This window comes from Rhea americana, unplaced genomic scaffold (genome assembly GCF_003343005.1).
Source record: "Rhea americana isolate MKP2758 unplaced genomic scaffold, rheAme1 scaffold_86, whole genome shotgun sequence".
Taxonomy (NCBI): Eukaryota; Metazoa; Chordata; class Aves; order Rheiformes; family Rheidae; genus Rhea; species Rhea americana.
In genome coordinates, this window is record NW_028187044.1 from 389,734 (window position 1) to 408,052 (window position 18,319).

Here is an 18,319-nt window from a genome sequence, read left to right on the forward strand (position 1 = left end):
CCCAAGTCAGACATGCATGATAAGTAGGAGAATCATCTCTCCCGAAAATTCTGCGGTTCTGTCCACTTAAGAGTTATCAAGTACTCCATGGAGCTATACATGTCACATTTTCAGGTTTGGAAACTTTTTGCAGTTTTCTCCTGTTAGTTTGGGAGCAGTCTGATCTTTATTTGAAACTGCAAATTTTATGATTGAAACAAAAGAAACATTTTTATAAAGTGTGCAAAAGGATGATTTTCTGTTTTTCAGTGTGCCAAAAACATGGGGAAGCTCTAAAGTCTGGGTCATGGCCAGAAAGACCTGACAAATGTTGCACAGTCGTGGCACATGTAGCTCTGTGGACTTGGTGGTACTCCATCATGTCTGAGTTTGGGGACCACTGTCATGAGTGAATCATTTAAAAGGCTGTCAGCTACTTCCAGACAGGTTTTCATTACTGGATCTCAGATCTCCTGGGACAACTACTTTTGTCCAATTTTTCTTCCTACTTCAATTAATTGCAGATTGTTATGCATTTGGACTTCACTGAGTGATGGCTAGTTCCAGATTAGGGAATATTGACCCGTGCCACAGACTCCTTGCACAGCTAACAGGATCGACATTCGAGGAGGATGTGTCAGAGTTGTAGAGATAAGTCTTTTGCAGTAAACCATATGGTCCTCAGGTCTCCTCTGCACCAAATGTTTTTAACAAAATATCTGCGCTGGGTTTCTTCAGCCTGCAAGAAGAAATCTTCTAACAAACCAGAAGGAAATTCCTTCTTTACTTGTTATTCTTGAAAAAGCAATAGTGCTGGAATAAAATGTGGCAAAAATTATAATTTTATCTATTGCTATTCTTGAATAGTACCAGATTTCTTGCAACTTTTGTGCTATTGGTGGGGAAAATGAGATGTGTTTTGAAGCCCAAAATATTACTTATTCCAAATCTTTACTTTCTGAATGTTTCTGAAATGGACAAATTTTGAGGAGAAAAAAATCAGCGAAAATAGATGAGGTAGCTCTGTAATTGCTTTCACAYCTTTCTGCAGATAGTATGAGTGCAAGCTATTTGGCAGAACTACCAGGTTAGGTGAAGAAACAATAAACTGCTTCTGTTCCACTAGGCCAGACTCTTCCAGCTGGTAGGAACATTTTCAGAGACAGCTAACAAACTATAGCTGCACAGACAGAGTTAAGGGGACAAAAATATGCATACCAAGAAAATGAGAATGTACTATTTCTTCTCTTCTGCATCTGGAGGTCCACTTATCTAGTAGACTTTAATGGAGGAGGATGTGGTGGACGGGGTGAGTCTGTTCCACCACTTGCAGAGTCTGATTTCTGTGTTTATGTGCCTGATTTGAAAACTCACTGAACATTTTTTTTTTTTTTGAAAACACAAGAATATCCCTGCAGACAAGACGTAATGATATGCGGTACCATTTTTTAGGATATGCTGCAAATTCATTTCTTTGGTCACCATGTGGAAAGGAGACTGGAGCCCCTGTGCAGCTCAGATATGTAAGGAGTGGAAAATAATGTGTTCATAAGAGCAGTTACTTAACTCTTTTTTTAAATCAGATACTTAAATGCTGAATCTGTCACTCAAGAACATGATGCGAGTTTGTAACACCTTGTGAAGGACTGAAGGTCCAAAAATCAATGATGAAATTGCTGGGGATTGTGTATATCATGCCATTTTTAGAATGCCATTTTACATTAAACTTGCTAACATGTGTATCAATCCCAGTGCAAGCTTTAACTGCATCTCARTGCAATAGTGCTGGTGATTTGTAGGTCAGTGCTAGACATTGTCAATGTTACAGCAGTTCTGAACAGCAGAACTATAAAAGGAAAACTCGATTTAGATAAAACACCTGATTTGTTATATTTTATATGAAAAATGTTAAACTTTCACATGTTGAAGTAATTTACTGACAACAGTAATAAGAGAAGCAGARTTTTTCTATTTGTTTTTTTTTCCACTTGTATTTTTGATTTAAAAATAGTRATTTAAAAAGCACTTCATCCTAAAATCATTGCCTGGCTAATTTCTTTAGGTCACTGCCACTAAAATTGCAATATACTAATGAAAATGTTGAAGGATTATTCTTGATGGAAAGATAAGAAAAGGTGGGTAGATAACCTAGAGGGAAATTAGTCATGATGCTTTATTTGCTAATGGCTGGGATTTTTGCTTGTGTTCCTGTATGAATAAGTTGAAATCATGATGACAGTTATTTTCAGTTCGTTAATGCATATCCAGCAAGTAGGCAGACACAGGGCTACAGAAAAGTCATCTCATCTGTTACATCTGACTCAGATTTTTCAGATTGTGGGATATCTTTGTTATTTAAAGGTCACTTCTTGAAAGGTTTTACGAAATTTTAGTCACATCTGTTGTCACTAATTGGAGCAATGTAGTTTTACACTCTGCAGCTCACTAAAGTGTTGGAAGTAAAATGTGATAAACATGTGCTTATTTCAGTAGGCAGTGCCAGGACAATAATTTGAATTACTTCAGGAAGGTCACAGAAAGTGCAGAGCAGTGGGCAGGTGCTATGTARGCTTTTTACAATCATCATTGAAAGACACAAACTGACATCTCCTACACAACCATATTACTTCTTATAGTGAAGAATATAATCATGTTAATGAAAACTGCCTTTGTATTTGCCTGATATAATCTAAACTTACATAGTTTTCTAATCAATTTTGATGTGTAGTGGATGGAACAAAAACTCAAGTTATATTTTACTGTATGATAAGCAAAATCTCCATCGTTTGAAACTAAAGGTAGTTGCTCTTTATCAGTATCATTATTTACAAAGAGTTTCAAAGCTGTTGTGTTCCCAACAAAGAATCTCTTACAGGAAAATAACCCCAAGACTTAAAGAAGGAAGTTGAATTGCATCCTCCATAGTTAATGTATTCATTTCTTCTCAGAAAGAAAATTCAGGATAGTTCTATTTTCAGTCTTACAAGGTAATGCTAAAATCTAATTTGAGAAAACGTTTGCAAGCCCTTTATCTGAGAGCGTTTTCCTGATTGCTGCTGACAAGAAAGAAGGAATTGAAAACGAGAGAGCAAAGCAAACCAGTCAAACCCAAACAAATGAATGAACAAACAAAAAGATCAAACTTTAAATCCTACCGATAGTTGGTGAGAGAGATGGTTCAAGTCCGCAAAATGTCCTTGTTCCGTCACAGGCTACACAGGTGGGTTGGATTCTGCTCAGTTTGTTCAGGAGTTCAAGGGTGAAAGGCAGAAAAGTAGAAATTCATAGTAAAATTGGCTGAGGAGAAAACTACTTACTATTGAGACAAAGATCTTTTAACAGATGTAGAAAATATGGTATAAGAACAGAACATAAGAAAATATGTTCTATTCTGAATAGAACAAAATTCATGCAGATCAAGTAGTTATGTCATTTTATTCTGTGAAATTATACTTTAATAAGCATCTTGGAGCTACCAGGATCTCATGGGAAATGTAGTTGTATCTGCTATCTTAAAAAAAAAATAATAAGAGCGGCCTTATCTAACCTGGTGTTAGCCCTGCTACAGGGGAGTGACCAGCTCACCTCAAAAGATCACTTCCGGCCTAAATTTTTCTATCATTTTATACTAATCCACTCTGTGTGCATCCTCCCCTACTAAAAGATTATATTGAAAGGTTCAGCAGGAACACCTGTAATTGTGTCATCTCCTGACAGGTAGCACGTTGTGTTGCATAACCCACCCAGAAAATTAGGTTTGGTGCTGTTTGATATTTTTGAAAAAATTCCTGTGTCAAACAAAGCTAACTAGGTCTGTCAAAGTGGAATTAAAGGTTAGGTACTGTTCATAGACAGAAAGCAATGTTATGTGAAAGGTTGGACTTGTTTATTGGAGAGTCATACAAGTTATTGTAATTTAAGTCTTCTCAATTTTTTGCCAGTTACAGCTTTTAACAAATTGACTGTTTCTGATATGGGAGCAAGATGTATTTATGTGGAAGATGCAAATGTGACCTTAAAGTGAGGCCTGTTTTTTATTCTATGATTAAAAAATATATATATATATATCTTTTTCTGCTCTAAGGTTTGCCAGTGTTTCCTAGATTCTGCTTGTTTATTTTTCCTCAGCCTTGAATCCAAATCCATTATTCCTAGAACAGTTTCAATTTCGGTTGTTTATTGGGAGATGCGTACTGATGTAATTACAGAGGAGGGGAAGGACACTTCCATGTAGTGCTGTCCTCCCTGAGTTACACCACTGGCTCTCCCAGCGTGAGACAGGGCAGACAATAAGAAGTAAAAATGTGCTGCCGTTATCTCTGTGGAGAGCTCTGAGGCATGGCATTAAAAAACAATGACAGGCTTGCAAAGCCAACGCATCATGTTACACGCTAATAAATCAGGTCTGGTTTCATTTACTCACTAAGCCAACTAAAATGCCCTGGCTGGGAGCTCTTCAGAGAAACACCAGATTATGCTAACTTCAGATTTGACCTATTATAAACAATTAAGTAATGTAATTATTGAGCCTCTTTATCTGGATGTATTTACAACACGTTTGCATTCCAATTTACAAGCAGCTCTAAATCAGTGTCTTTTGAGGTTATTTTGATTGGTAGACCCTCAGAGATTTGCATTGAGGCAGTCTGCTTTCTTTTTAATCTAGTAGCTTGAGATGTTTTATATTTCATATTCTAAGAAAGCACAAATATGTGACCTGTGACAAGGCCTTCCTCACCTGCTACCAATAGGAAAGGCAGTTGCTAGGAGCAACTTAATGCATTCATTGGTGAATTTTATTTTTCCTCCTATAATCATTTGTGGAGTTTTTTTCCCAATTTTGCCTTTTGAGTTGTCAGACCASTTGGCTTTGTTTGTGTTCACTAAGTGTCCAGAGAGGAAGAGTCAGGCACCCCAGTTTCTGCGTGCTTGTCAGACAGGCTATTTTGCTTGCGTCTGTAAGATGCAGGGTGTCAGTGTTGCCGCAGTATTGTATYGCCTACGGAGCTGGCCAATCTTTCATTTACAGCAAAGCAAAGAAAATCCTGTCAGTACTAACAACGGGGTGCTTTGTCAAGAGGATTAAAGGCTTACAGGATAGCATATATAAAATTGAGTCTTTGTTAAATACACACTTAGGACACAACACACTGATGATACCTTTCAGTCTGAACAAGTTAGATGTGTTTAAAATTTTTAAGTTCAAAGTTTGAACATTTAAGCAATTAAGCATTTAAGTACTTACCATAAAACAGGCATCAGCTGCCTGAAAAACGATTCTTTGGTCCAGTCTGGTCCATGTACACAAGTCATGCATGATCTGGTTAGTCCATTGACTGTGTGACCATGGAGTTAATTTTTGATTAGTCTTTCAGGACACATTGAGAATCAGTAGAAGGATGAAGATAGATGCTACTACTTTATTTCTTTTGTGTGCTGTGAATTTAGGGTCCGGAAGATAGCTTTTCTTTCTTTCCATTCTAATTTAACTTGTAGCTATTCACATCATTGACATTTTCTTCCTGTCTTCCTGCTCAGCAGGCTCCATTTACCTTCCTCTCACCTTCTCCTTCCGCTCCTTTTCCGTGGATGTTGTACTTTGTCTTAGAGTCACTGGGCTGCTTTTGCCTTTCCCTGTGCTGCCCAGTCTGGTAAAACATCTGTCATTCTCTCTTTGCCCCCAGTAAAGTTCCAACTTTATGTAATTTCATTTCAGTCTTAAATATTTACAGAAGTCATAAGTCAGCTAAGAATTTAGCATTTTAGAGATGCTTTCAAGAGAAAACAAGTGTTAAACTGAAGCTGTTCAAAGAGAAATTATTTTTAGTTACTACTTTAAATGTAACACTTTCAGGAAGGATTTTATGGTTTTCCTTTATGCTTTGGAGATGCAGCTGGGTTGCTTCTGCTGCGCTGGTGGGAGAGGCGGGCTTGGAGGAACGCCCACCCCGCCGGCACGACGCAGGAGGCGCAGGGGGATGTCTCGGGCGACTGTCCTTTGCACTGTGGTTTTGCAAGGCATGCAGAGATGCGCTAGATGYGGAGCGCTGCGCTCGAGGTTTGGCGCTGTGAGGAGGGAAGGAAGCTGGCCACTGGTGGTAATGGCAGGGCCACCTCTCCAGCTTCTGGCCGATGATACTGAGCCGGTCTGAGGGAGCCTATACAGTGCGGTCTCGGAAAAACGTGTGCCCAAGGGACGGAGGAGAGCTGGCACGAGTGATCGTGTCCTAACATTGTAACCCTTCCGCGGGCTCCCGCAGACAGCTGCCTCTGCTCGCGCCTGCAGCAGCCACTTACTCATTCTCCCAGCAAATGGTGCTGTCTGTGTGACAGGGCCAGCGGAAAGAGCGTGCCAGCCTTCCCAGCCGTTCGTTGGGCTCTGTCCCGGAGAGTATCTCCTGACCTAACCACGCCAACAGACAAATGTTCAGGAACTACTACAGCACTGTAACGCCCTGGGGGGTTTTCTTGTTTTTTGTTTTTTTAATATGGCAATGTGAATCCTAAGCATAATCCCATCTGCCACAAATCTATAAATGTTTAAAAAGGACATAATTGCTTTCGTCCCTGATCTTTTAGAAAGTTAATGTAAATGAAAGGTACCCTATTTCTGATTACAGAAGTATAATTTTTATGGATTCTTCAATGCCTTATTGTAGTCATTAGTCTCCTAAGGTTTCTGATTTTTCCAATGTTTTTGAATATCAAGTTCATAAAAGAGTGATCAAATTCGTATTAACTTTCAGTTTACGTGTGTTATTAAACTATCTTTTAATGCAGTAATTATTCCAATTAAAAGTCACGATTAAGTATGTAAAATTTTTTTATCGTAAGCTGTGCCAGATACTACATACTACAGACTTTATCCATAAATGTAGTTAGTGAGAAGGCTGACCTGGAAGATTAGATTTACGAAGATTATGTGGCAGGTGGAGGAGAGCTTTGTGCCTTTTTCTTTCTATTCATCCTTCTTCACATCTCAGTGCTCTTTCAGTGCTACAGCTTTCTGTCATGCAGACCTCAGGCATTGATCACCTGCTAGTTTACAATATGAAATTCTCAGTTCTAGATACAAATTTAATCTCCTTTAAAATAAGAACTGTGGCCAAGGGTGTTTTTTGTCAGGTTCAGCTTGTTTATGTCAGAGTGAAAGGGAGAAAGTGAGGAGCTTGGATCTAGAAATGAATGATTGTCATTTTGCAGTATTGTCAGCCACTGTGAACATGTTTTGACTTTAAACCAAGTTAGAGATAAATCTTACTAGCAGTACCCATTTGCAAGAAGGTAAACCCTCTGACAACAGTAAAGTAAACCAGAAAACTGATTTTCTGCAGTGTTACTGGAGCAGAAATTTCTACTTCATTGTTTTATAACACTGTATTTGAAATATAGCTTTCTTGTGCCAGTGCGCACATTTATTAGAATTAAATCATACCAGAAGAGAAAGCCTCTTTGTTCTCCACCCCATGTTAGCTGGACAGGCAATTTAATAGTCTCAAATGGTTATGTACTGGCTTCTGTCTGGGAAGCACTGTCGTGGGTAATGCCCTACAACCTGGCCCGTATTACAAAGTGGTCAGGAGTTTTCCATTGCTACTGTTTGGCAATAAACTGTGCTAAAACTAACATTTTTGGGGTTTTTTTGTTTTTTTTTTTTTTGTTTTTTTTTAAGGCTAATCATAGTAACCTGATGTCCTTGGGATTTTTTTGTAGTTAAACCAAATATTTTTACTCCGTTGTGAATTTCTTAGCACTTAGCATTGTCATCCGATAAGCCATGTAAGCATAGATGTTCCAGAGATAGAGAAGTGTTAAATAATGAATTTACTGTTCTGAGTAGTTTCATATCTGATTTACGTAGATGTCAGTGTTTTCTATTAGCCATGCATTTGTTGGAAACTTACTGGAAGCTCCTGGCAACAGGGGCTGCTTAAGGAAGGATGCCTATCTGTCTGGCAATGCTGGACGCTGGGATGCAGGCTGCCGCACAGAGCCAGGCTTTTAAAGAGCTGTCCACTACAGTTGATTAAAATTCCTGCCTTTTTGTTTACCATGTGTTGTTCTTGCTGAATATATCGGACTGTAGCAGACTGATTATGTGGGTGCTTTGAAAGAGTGTTACGATTGATGCACTCTGAGATCAGGGAATGGTTTCTTCACCTACTGAACTTTCACTCTGAGAACAGTTTCTTCTAATTGGATTTCAGCTAATTTAAATACTGTTACCGTCCTATATCAGGGTCACATGAGAGCATCTGCAAACACTGCCTTACGTAATTCCTCCTCGAATGCGTCCGTGGCCTCCTGTGTACACGCAGTGCCCTGACGGCCTGCCTGTGGGGCCGTGCTTCCACCTTAGCACCCCTCCACAACTGAGGGGTTCCACTGCCCCTGCACAGACTGAAAAAATTACTCTTATCCTTTTTCAAGTTACTCCATGTAACTTAAAAGCCTGGAAAATTAGGCCTATTGCATTTGAATAGCAGAAGTGAGTCATGCAGCTTAACACTTCTGGAAAACTTCTAATTATTTTTACATGCACAACAAAATTCCAATGCAAGTGCAGTTGATTTGGGAGGAATAATTAGTTTGCCAAAGATGTGATGACAATTGAGAGATTCTGTGAAATGTTCCAACTACTATTAGAAAAGAATGACCTTCTTGGCTGAATAAAAGTATTTTAATTAAATATCAACAGTTCCTAGTAATCAGTGAACCTATTAGCCATGAAATTTGATTCCTGTTTCACGAACTGTTCACTTAACCATCTCAGGAAAAATTAACGTGCGTATCACTCCAGTCCAATGTTGTGTAYGCTTTTAAAACACTACGGTAGCATTTGTTTTGCTTAGAAAAGTGAAGCCTTGAGCATTTTTTCAGGAAAAAGTTGCCAAGTGATTGACAAGAATCAGTAGCTAATACAGCAGTTTTTCTTGTCAGCAGTCCAATGCTTCAGTGGAAACTTGACTGGCTCCAATCTGTCAGCTGATCAGCAATAGAAATACAATCACTTCTTGCTTGATTGGCTTCATCTCTTATTGATGGCTTTTACCAACAGGGAAACTAATAAGAAAATAGGCTTAATGAAGTAAAAATATTCTCAAACACGGAAATAATTCCCATAAATAATACTCCCGTCTTGTTAATGGTGGAAGCGACTAATAATGGATTTTCTGCTCTATTRCCAACATGAAATAATGGGATTTTTCAGAGAGACAGACTTCTAGTAAAAAATAAATAATGGGTTCTATGGTTGGATTTTGCATTAAAATAATGGTTTGCTAGAAACTCAACATTTTTAATGTAGGGAGCTGCACCTTGCAGCTGCCTGCAGAATGACTACAAAATTTAACTTTTATATGATATCTTTTGAGGCAAAGTAAAAACCATGARAACTGCAAGTTTTTACTTGCAAGTCTTTAGTTGCTCCTTTGAGGGGTTCACGTTATTTGAAAATGTTTCAGGGCCCAACAGAACACTTGCGCACTGATCGGTCGTCATGAAGTCCTGCAGATGGCTAGTGGGGGAACACGTGTGACTAAACAAYTTGGCATCCATTTTTATTTCCATTCAAATGGAAAAAGAAAACAATTCTAGTTCTTTTATGTGAGGAAGAATCACAGTTGGGAACTGGAAGGTAATTCCATGGTGGAAGTGTCAGAGGGAGTGGAGTGCGTTTGGGATTTCTGTAGCTTTGCCTTTTGTGCCAGGAGAGTAGGACATGCTGTCCTCAGTAATTTGAGGTTCTCTAACTGGCAAAAAAAAAAAAAAAAAAAAAGTCCTAGAATTTGGTGTCCAAGTGCAAGATAGAAATTTCTTAGCTAGAACAGCGTTTGCAAGGAGAACGTAGCCTGTTTTCTTCTTGGTGAACGACTTGGTTTTTCACAGGTTGTGTATTGGAGCAGCTGCAACTCCACAACTCACACAAAAGAGCCTTTTCCCTTGCCAGGGTGAATTTGTATTTCTCTCATGAGCTACGGGGATCCCTTACTTACTTCCTTGGGATATGAAACAATGATGTCCTTTAAGAACTGTTGTGTCTCCATTGGCTGCTGACTTTCTGTCCCCTTCAGTTATTTAAAAAGGTATCCAAATTCAGAAGCCATAGTAGTATCATTAAAATTGCTTGTGCTAAGAGATCTCAGACTAATGTGCTGGATCAGGAACACAGCAAATAATACATGAAAAATTTGCTCCAAATATTCAGTCTGTAAAGAGCAGAAGTGCTGGTATTGATTAAGTAACAGCTACTTTCTCCAAAAATTGCTTACTGTACAGTATATGTTATACCCTCTTCCATTTTAATATCTCCAGATCTTAAAGACTGTAGTGGTTGTATTTTCCTTTAAAAGAGACATGAGAGGGAATTAATTTTTCCTTTTTTAAGTGAATCCTTTCCTTCTTTCCTCCTCCTTTCAACTCTACTCCTACTCAGACACTAGATCTATTTGTTCTTTGCATCCAGTTTGTGGAAATTAGATGTGGAAAGCTGAAATTTCAGAAAGTTATGAGCAGCTGCTCATAAGAGTGGGCCGAAGGGAAATCATGACAGAACAATTGTAATGCTTCCAYGTACCCTGCTGACTGTCCTCTTAAACATACCTGAGATGGAATCCGCTGAGAATTTCTGGTGACATGATCAGATCATGATGATAAATCTTTTTTAATACAGCCTCCCTGAAACTCTAGTGCAATTGTAGCTGGCATAAATGCATTTGGGGAAGGTGTTAGCCCTTCTATTAAATGTCATTTCATTTTATCTTTTGTTAAGCCATGTATTTTTGTACTTAATGCTTTCTTTTCAAGTGATGATACACTAATGAAACAAAATACAGCAAAAAAAAAAAAAAAAGAAGGACATTAAGTCCAAGGAAGAAAAAATAGAGCTTCATCTCATTAAAGTCCGTAGACTACCTCCAGAATTTTCCTGGATACCGCCGCTGTTAATTGTAGCACTGTTTAAATGGGATCTGATTAGTAATTCTACCTTGTGTATGAATAGTAGTCTTTAATGGTTAAACATGATCTAGGAAAGCAGTACTGAAAAAACTTCAGGAAATACAGGTGACTAGAATTCAGGTGAATTTCTTGTCCATTATACCTGACTAATTGGTATCTTTTAGAGCTAGACCATTCTTGAATTCTATGGTTGCACAATTGCTGCCTTCAGATCTGCACTCACCATTATTGTAAGTGTATTAATAACTTGTCATTGAAGTACTGTGATATTTGTGTCAGCCTGTGGTTATGCTTCTGCCAAAAATTCACTAGATAATAAAAGCCAACTTTGAGGAAGAATATTGAACATATTTTTGTAATTTGATCCTCCTCTAAGAAAACTGGAAAAAAACTGGGAAAATGGCAAGAAAATCTGCTGTCATTTTTCACTGTATTAGAGATATTTGAAATCTATGTATGAAGGAAGCATAAAGTTAGCTTAAAGAATTCACCTTGAAATTAGCTTAAAGAGTATCACCATGCCTTTTTTTTTGTTTTAGTGTCTGAAAAATTAGAACTTCTGATAAAAAATACTCTGTAACCAATCAATGAGCTTTGGATTTGCTATACARCCAGAATAAGCGAGGGGATTTGTTGTTGCATATTGGCCCAAATGTGAAAAAGAAGTTACTTTTGTACAGAGTATAAGGGAGACAAAGAAAARGAGAGGAAATCATTGAAAATATAATGAAGTAGAAAAACATAAATACATTTCATTTTTAATGCATAAATAAGCTGTTCTGTATTGCTCAGACCATTAGATCTTAAGGCCTAATGATTTTGCTTCCTACATTAAATCATCATACTTTAATATTGGTATTCCCTTTCAACTCTGGAAGATTCCCCATTGAAATACCGTATTAGCATTTGGTAAATACAGCATTTAACATTCAGTATGCCATAGAAGATAAGGGGTGGAAATGGCTGTGAGGATAGTATAATAATTGCCTTTTATCATCACAGCTAAATCATTGAAACAGAACTGATAGTGAGTTGTGTGAACATCACTTATCATCAGAAAGAACTGTGAGATTGGAAATACTGACATTAGAAATATAATAATTTATAAATAATAAATTTGAGAGACTGCTTTGAAAAATACAAGTTAATGTATCAGTGTAAAACTCGCTTGAAACTACTCTATGGCAGTGGGCTCAGTAATGTAAGTGGACTCCACATTAGTCTGATGAGTTTATGGTGAAAAAAAAGTGACTCCAATTTGATCTGCATCTGGTCTGAACAAGAGGAAAATATTCTGCATGCACTCAGTCCCTTAAGGTGCATCAAGAAAACTGAAGGCCTTTCTAATCGCTATGTTACCCGTCGTGTTATACTGGCTACTGAAAGACGTTTAGAGGGAGTTAACAAGTACATGAGATTGGAGGGATGACAACAGAATTAGAATGAGTCACAAAACCTTTGTCTAAGGTTTATCTACTAACATCTTGTATGAACAAGATTGCACATGTTCATGTTGTAAATGATCATATTTTAAGTATGATTTTGTAAAGTACTTCCCCCCCCCCCAAACTGATCTATACCGGAAATCTCTTAAATTCAACCTTGGTATAACTAACAGGAATAGTAATGGTGATGCCTGGAAATCAGGAGACCATAATATTCCACAAATAGTAGAATAATATAAGCATCRAAAGAGTAGTATTTTTGTCAAATTTAAAAAAACACTAATAGTGAAGGAATGACAGAGAGAGAAAGAACGTTCACTGAGTTTCATGAAAAACTTCCTGCAGGAGAGGACCCTGGAATATCTTCCAAGGAAGTTAAAATGCTTGTTTTTCAGGCCACTTAAGACTTTTTAAGGCCTAAAATTCTTGTTGGAAATAGTCTTTGTAGTTAATGTGATAGACCATATTATTAATGATAGCACTAAATATATGTACACAAAATCTTTCGAAGATAAACTGAGTCTTCCAATGTATTCTCTCTTATCTGATTCATTAAGGAAAACAATCAGTACAAGTGTATATTGGCATAAAAAGTATTTAAGGACAGAACAGGTAGAAAAACATGAACATCAAAGAAATATTTCCTGCCTGTTTAGTTGCTGGGGTTTTATACTGCTTATATGCTTACATGACAGAGATAGAACAGTAACACACAAAACAGGAGAGTAAAACATATATGTTATCCTTTTTGATACATATTTTTTAAAGGTAAAACAAAGAGCAATCAAAGAGTCTGTCTCGAATATTATCATTTATCTGTAAATTCAGATGTTGAGGAGAATGATTTCCTTGCCTCTGTACACCTGTAAATTGTCTTTCTGTATTCTAACTTTAGGCATCATGCTAGAAAGCAAGCATATTAGTTTATTGGAGGGACTGACTTTGACATTTTGCACCCTGAGGAATTTTCTAAAGTTTTGTTTCTGCCATGTCAATGAAAATGTTCCTAAAGATAATGGTGTTTGATCAATAAAATATTTATTGAATATACTTTAAATTGAAAATATATTGTTGCTGGAAAGGAAATACATTTGGGGCTAAATTAATAATTAATATTAGCTAAAATTAATAAATATTTTAATGGCGATAATACGAAGGACTGTATAGGAAAGCAGGAGTTTCTGATTTTAAACTCTGCCTAGAGTCAGTCATTATGATTACTTGACTTTCGTTTGTGAATTTGATTTGCCGTATGGCATGGGAATAAGAGAGCTAGGGTTACCGTAGGAAGACAGTTTCGATATGCAGACTAAAAAGAAAAATGAGATTTTCCTCCTAGATCAGCGTAAAGAATTTGTTGAATTGACTGTAGGCTTTCTCGCAGTAGACAAGCATAAAGTCTGTTTAATGTGTGTTTCACTCTTCCAAAATACGACCTGAGACCCCCAGACTGTTGAAAAGAGCATTAGTGCCTTTTGTGTCTTTGCTTTTGTTGTGGGCCTGCTTGTTTATTTCTGTGGTTTCTGAGCTATGTCTTGCTGACACAAAGAGTCCAAATGGTGCTACATATCCCTGTCGGTATATTTAGCCTTAAASTAGTCTGGTCTGGAAATCATCTTTTCAGGAGTTCAAGCTTTTGTCTCAGTAACTATTGTTACAAAAAGAATTGTTTCCATCTTGGGAGCATTTCCTTTTGTTGTGGCTTTACATCAGAAGTTTATGGAGCACGTGACAAAAATAAAAGGACAGATTTTTTTTTCCTGGTAGGGAAAAATACGGATGCTCATCCATCCGATGGAGTTATGCTTTTATAACAGACTAGAACTTTGCTCCTGTTAGTTAGTAACACTGCACAAAGAATCCTACATACATTCTTTTAATAAACGTTATGCAACTTTTCACTGATAATATGCTATCAAAGTGGCTTTGATGATGAGGCAATCTGTTCCTGTCGTTTGAGTATATGAGGATTCTGAGCTATGTAAATAAGATGACATTCAAAAATGTGAGATGCTGTTGTGAATGAATGAGTGTTCTATTTTGGGGTTCTTTAGGGCTTTTAATGCTAAGCATCCCTTGCCTCAGCTCCAGCAGCCCTCAGACCTCTGCCTGTATCCTGTTGTGTCATATATTGTAATTTAACTATCCTCACTGAAATACCAGTAAGCTCAGATGTTGCCTCTTTATATCAGGTTTTACATGGTTTATCCCTATTTATTCCAATTTCAATTACTTTTTTACATCAGCAAATCAAAAACACCTCTCCCACAAAATCTAAAACTTGCATCTCTTCAACGTCAGTAGGATTTATCGTATTTCAAAAGGAGGAGGACTGAGTGGCAGAGTAACAAACGTGTTTCCAGCTTCATAGGTGAAGTCCCATCAGGAAGTCAAAGTTTAGCACTGCAGCCRGATTTGCTGTGTCCTGATGATCCGATCAGTGGAAAGCCGTCTTTGTTCGGACGCAGCAGATCTTTTGTCTCGGCARTCTGCTGAGTTCTGTGATCAACCTTATGGCTGTCAGCTTCCCTGTGACATGACGTGRGCTGTGCTGGACAAGCCTGACCTAATGGGTCCAGCTTTGTTTGGATCAGACTCTCTGAACAGATTAATCTGGAGTACTGCCCTAAAAATTAGTTCCTACTTCTGCACAGGAGGTTTGTATCGTGGAAATGGACTGAAGAGTAGAAACACAATAAGTGGAAGACCTTGTAGGCTGGCAGRTGCTTGTTTTGACGTACAGCCTCTGATGCACTCTTTTTCACTTTAAAAGATGTGTGGCTCTCATAATGCACTGTGAATTCCTATATAGCAAATTTAAGCTTGCAGACAGTGTTTTTCTTAGCTGTATTCTCAGAGATGCTAGATTGGAAACTGTTTGTTCTAACATACTCAAACATGTAAGTCCTAAAGTGTAGAAAGAGGTCTTTTAAAGTAAAATGTATTAGATACACTCTCTTTGAAATTGGGAATTCTACTGCAGTTTTTATTATACATTATTTGACTTATAGAAAGAGCTGAAACTACTTTCAGATTTATAAATATGTCAATATTATAAAAAATGTGCTAGTATTTGGGAAGTTTTTGTACTAGCAAGCAAATACATTTGATTAAGTGACCATCTGGTAAAATGCTTGTTACCAGTTAAAACACTGAATTTTCAATTTTACTTTTGCTGTACATGGGCCAAGTAAGATGTGGGTAAAAGTTATAGCTGCATAAACTGAGTGGGCAGTAATTRGACTATATATCTTTCAATCTTACTCCTTTAAATCTAAATAAATATTGTTTTTCTCAGCCACTTTGCTTAGATGATCCATTCCATCAACAGTCAGTTGTATTACCGTGATGTAAAATTTTTATGAAGAATGATTTGATTTTGTATATTTGCATCGGTGCAAAGGCTGGGTGACTTGTTTTCTGGTAGATATAACACAAGAATATTCAGGCTGCATGTTCCATGTACAAATCAGAATTTAATTTGGCCACATCCATCATACCTGTTAGACCTCAGAGTCATGGCAATTTGCAAGCTTCTCAGCAGTGTGGTTAAATGGAGGGATAGAAAAGAATGGGCAGCTTGGGTTACCACATTTGCTTTCCTAAAGCTCCTCTGGTGCTATTGCTTTTGTTTCCTGCTTTTATTCYCCTTTAGTTTTTGCTGTTTTGAATAATATGGTAAGTTTTTTCAAGCCTGGTACTTTATTCTTATAAATATGAAAAACAGCATTTGCAAGCTTGTGAGTTTTTCTTTCCTGAAGGAGACTAGATGTTCAAAGACAGGTGGCATCCAAGGAACATGCTGTCATCTTGATTTTGTAAGCTCTTTTTTTCTTTCAGTGACTATTCTAGAATGGTCGTTAATATGCATACATGCTTTTATTCTGAAGTTTCAAGAAATTTGTTGCTCTCAGTAGCATGTCTTTATCATTTAGAGTGCAATGTTCCRTACAAGGGCAGTTTAACGCTGGTCCATTAAAGGCAGAAAGGAAGCACCAGGCCACCTAGCCCAAACTCCCACGCTAAGTGAACAGCAGATGGTTCATAGCAGGCTTCTTAGGGCTTTGTCTAGCCATGTCTTGAAATCCTCCGGAGATGGAGATTCCTCAGCCTCTCTGGCAACCTCTTCCAATGCTTACTTATCCTCAGAGTGAATCATTATTTAAATTTGTATCCTGTCAAACATGCCCTGTTCCAGTGTATGAGCCTCCTTTTGGCACACACCTCAGTTCACCAGTGAGGAACTCATGGAGTGCACGAGCTGCACAGCCATGTTCTGTTGCTCCTAGGAATATTACTTGTATTGAAGGAAACTCCACCTGGGAATTTGCATGCTTTCCTGAGCCTTATATTACATATTTTGATGAAATTTGTTAATGTTCTTAATTCTAGAAGTGAAGCTCAGATGTCATATGTCCTCCACTATCTTAGCTGCTATCCTGTCAGCTTCTGGTCATGGTCTGTCCAAATACATTTTCTGCAGTATTAGCAGAAAGTTCTATGCTTTTTTCTCATTTAAAAAGACAAGCATGTTAAATGAGAACATTCATTTTAATTCAGTGTGACATACATGTAATCATTTCGTTCATGAAAAAAATGTATCTAAAAATAAGAAACAGTCATAGTGTTGCCTATGCCTATTTATATAAGAATATCAAGTCTTGTATATCCTAGCAGCACAAGTATTTAGTCAACTCCACAGCTTCATGAGTCAACGCTATTTTAACTATACAACTATCGATGTCTGAGCTACAGTCAGAGCAGCAACTGCAGTGTAGATGTATTTCTGGATACTGTTTTCCTAACCTTCGTGTTATAATGGTTAAGTTTGGCCTGAGTAAATTGTTTTGAAATTGATCTATTTAGGAGCAGAACTTCTAGCTTGTTCTCATAACTAATGTAGGTCTGCTTTAGTACAAGGGTGTTGCAGCTGGTGTCTACTGACTTTCATTTTGAGACAAGAAATGGCACAGCTTACTTTTTGGAAACTATTTTCAAAGTTTAATGTATTTCCCAAGTCATGTTGCAATTCAATATCTGTGCAGGACTAAGATCCAAGACTAGATACGGCTGCCATATTCAGTTTTATCTTTGATCACAACCAGTTTTTATCTGTGATTGCCAGAGGTGAAGACTAAAGTGTTTTCACGAAAAGAGCTATTCAGATTCAKAGAATGTTATGTGAGTTGTTTGCACCAGTTTTTCTGTTCATAACTTACCATGTACATCGCTATGGCTTCATTTCATGTACTCATGGAATGAGTAATGAAGTGGTGATTACTTCATAACTCCATCTCCTGATGGTAAATATTGAAGCTACAAGCCCTTTCCAAGAATTATGACACGAGGAGCACAGAAACAGAGTTCTTTCTTTGATAAACAAAACAACTCAAGCTAAATAGGAATTAATCAGAATTTTGTTAGCACCACTTATAAATTAGAGGAAAATTATGAGAAAGTTGTTTTGCCGATACTGTACTTTATCAACATACTATAACACTTTTTTAAGTTGTTATAAAATAACTGGAAATAGTTGTCTATGGATTACTGTGCTTATTCAATTCTTACTCAAAGCAAATGATTCTGTGACCAAATAAGAAGAAAAGCTGAGGAAAAGTAATAGCCATTAAATAATTTATTTAAAAATATAAAAGAAATGATGAATAGATGCATTTTATTTCCTTCTGCTAAAAATGCATTATGTGTGTTACAAGTCTATAATTTCTTTTATTTTTCTTTAAGTGGAGGATGATGATAGATTATCTATTTCACTAATATTTCTGGTGTAATTTATTGGTAAACATTCAAAATGAGCTCTTTGGGTTTGTTTCAGCAGAGCTGTATTGATTTACTGGAAGTATGTATTCTAATGTTCTCTGCTCGAGAGCAGGGTACTTACCCTGAACCAAGATGGAAGTCTTGCGGTGTACAAGACA

General features: G+C 37.3%; 1 protein-coding gene across 1 annotated transcript in view; it reads left to right on the plus strand.

The window, feature by feature from the left end:
• NRG3 (neuregulin 3) overlaps positions 1-18,319 on the plus strand; it is a gene marked incomplete at its 5' end in the record, with an annotated part of 396,892 nt that overhangs the window by 60,088 nt on the left and 318,485 nt on the right. The window lies entirely within an intron of this gene.